At 39.5% G+C, this 2791-nt stretch overlaps 1 pseudogene; it reads left to right on the forward strand.

Moving 5' to 3' along the window:
* LOC119588927 overlaps positions 1 to 2791 on the forward strand; it is an 8052-nt pseudogene that overhangs the window by 2590 nt on the left and 2671 nt on the right.

A 2791-nucleotide genomic window follows, 5' to 3' on the forward strand; every position in this document is an offset into this window, starting at 1 on the left:
AGCCTCACACAAATACAATTATATAAAGACCAACTTTGCCGTATAACATGTATATCCATACCTGTCTGTTTATTTATCAGTACGTGTATTTGTGTGTATATAAACACGCATATATACCAATGGATTTATGATTTATTCTGGCTTTTGACATAAGCTCTATTCACTTAAATAATCTTTACCTGTAGCGAAATTCTAGCACAGCCTAAACCTACTTACTTAAATTGACTTAGATCATCCTTACCAACAGCGAAATTCTGTCACATTCTCAATCCATTTCTGAGCCTCGTTCCGCCCCTCCCCCGCCCTTCCTTCAGGTGATCTGCGTCGACCCCAACGCCGGCAAGATCCTTCGCACGGTGGAGCTCCCCGCCCAGCTCACCACGTCCGTGTGCTGGGGCGGCCCCGACTACAGCACCCTCTTCGTCACCTCTGCGCAGACCGGCCTGACGGAGGAACAGCTGGCGCTGAACCGAGAGAGGGAGGAACTTTCGCCATCACGGTCTGGGGATGAAAGGTGTTCCTCCTACCAAGTTCAAGGGTGATATGAATCTGCTGAGAGCGAAAAAATTTCCAAATAAATGGGATGGATTTTTAACTACTGCGTGCAAGTCAGTTATAAATATATATTTGTTTTGCTTCTGCCAACCAAGTTTTATTTAGAAGAATGGTATGTTGAGGTATCTGAATATGTATAAAAAAATTGTAAACAGTGTAAATGATTGTTTGAGGACTATAAGAGTTTCATTAACACCCTTACTTTTTCTTAAACGGGATTCGTAAATGAAGAAAGATTTATAGCTGGAAAAGTCGATGTAAGAGCAGTTCCCGGGGATCCCTAAGTCGGAACAAAGTAGGCCCCAAACTGGAGATGGGGCCAGTCCGGTTACTAAACTCAGCGGGGGACTTTTTTTTAAACATTAAGAGAAATCAACAGGTTATGGCAGTTCTAAATAACTGATTGAGTAGTGACCCCCATTAGTTAAATGAGTGTAAGCTACGTTGAAATTCAATGTAGCCTGAATCTTTGATGAGGTCAAACAGTGAAAAGTAAGGTCTCTAGCGGCTAATAAAACCTGAGATTTATAATAGGATTTTGATCGTATAACATGAGATGTTGCATTTATTATATCGTATGGTGCCTAATATTTAACCCTGAATATTGATTTGATAAAGAAAAAACCATAGGCTAGTGAAATTTGTAAAGTTTATTCACGGTTACATGCAGAAACAAGTACCCATTTTCTTCCTAATATAAAGGAAAGTGAAGGGGGACAGCACTTTTACAGGGTTAGGGGAGTCTGCTGAACGCTTTCCCAAACGTTTAATAAATAAGGCCCTAGCTCATTAATTAAGCATTTTGAAATTCTGGATAAAAGTTTCCTCAGTCCTTATGTTAGCACGATAGTTTTCCCCTCCGCTTTCTTCCTCGCGTTTACAGAGGGACCCCATTCAGTTCTATGGGAAGCGGGAACGAGACCAAGACAGTGGCAAAAGTCAACTATTTATTTTTTGAGTACCGGGAAATTTTTTTTCAACGGTGCGTAAGGAAGGAAAAAGGGGGAAAGAAAAGTGTGAGAGAGAGAAGAGGGAAAGTTTTAATGAATAGTTTAAATAAGTACTAAAAAGGTTCTAAAAAGGGAAAAATGACCAGACCCTCTTTTCTTAACAAACACGGCAAAGCGAGATGAATAAAAGGTTCCGAAAAACATTTTGATGATATTAATGACTAATCGAAATAACATTTTTAATCAACTTCATGAAAGTAAATATCCATTGATTATATACTGAAACTGCATGAAACAAGAAGTGCAGGAGAGAGACTCAGCGGCCTTAGCGTTGAAATGGGCGCCTAAGGAAACCGGGAAGGGGACATCGTACCGAGAAAATGAATGCAAACAATAAAAAAAGTATTTTTTGTTTGCACAAAGATATTAACTTTAAATGCTAATAAATTGTAGGTATGATAAAATCTATTCGACATTAACCAGTGTATTAATATATTTTTGTTTTGCCCTCAAAAAAATACATTTACACACGATCTCACATCGTATAGGCCTATCTAAACCCGGACCTGCCAGCTAACGGAGCGAGTATGTTGGGGGAGGCAAGGTGAGAGAAGATGGGGAACACCCACTGGAGGACGCAGGGGGACATTTTCGACCATTTGTCAGAGACAATTTTTAATCGTAATACTTTAAACCCAAGGAAAGGGTTTATTTTTAATTGCCGCGGTAAAAGTTAGCGGAAAAATTTCCACACCCCGTAATAACTAACATCATGTCTGTTTACGTTGGTTATCCAGCTCTTTCGTATTTGGAGAAGATCCGTTCTCGTGACGTCATCAACGGGTGTAAGGCCTAACGAACGTGTGAATCGGCAGATAAAAAACAAAAAAATTTGCCATCAAAAATTACCATTTTTATTAATAAACTACACAAAAAGTTTCACATGTTAGTGCAAATAAGCATAGAACTTTGTTTACAATAATAAATGCTACACGCAGCCAGATAAGATATCTAGCTTTCCATAACTGTAAAAGCATTCTCAGAACGGTCGGCGCACCAACAGCGCGCATAAATATTTTGGGGTTCCCCGCGTTCCTCCCTTTTACACGCCCTCCACAATGCAAGAAACCATATTACGTGAAAAAATTAAATTTAAATTTGGCCTTTTAATGACATCACCGCAATTGGCTCAACCCCAAAGATCCTTCATTTCTAACTAATTGGTGAATCTTTTCCCGTTTAAAAAACATAGTGAGCCCTTGCTTAAAGCTGGAAGTGGGAAGTGG

The sequence above is a fragment of the Penaeus monodon genome, chromosome 24 (assembly GCF_015228065.2).
Source record: "Penaeus monodon isolate SGIC_2016 chromosome 24, NSTDA_Pmon_1, whole genome shotgun sequence".
NCBI classification, from domain to species: domain Eukaryota; kingdom Metazoa; phylum Arthropoda; class Malacostraca; order Decapoda; family Penaeidae; genus Penaeus; species Penaeus monodon.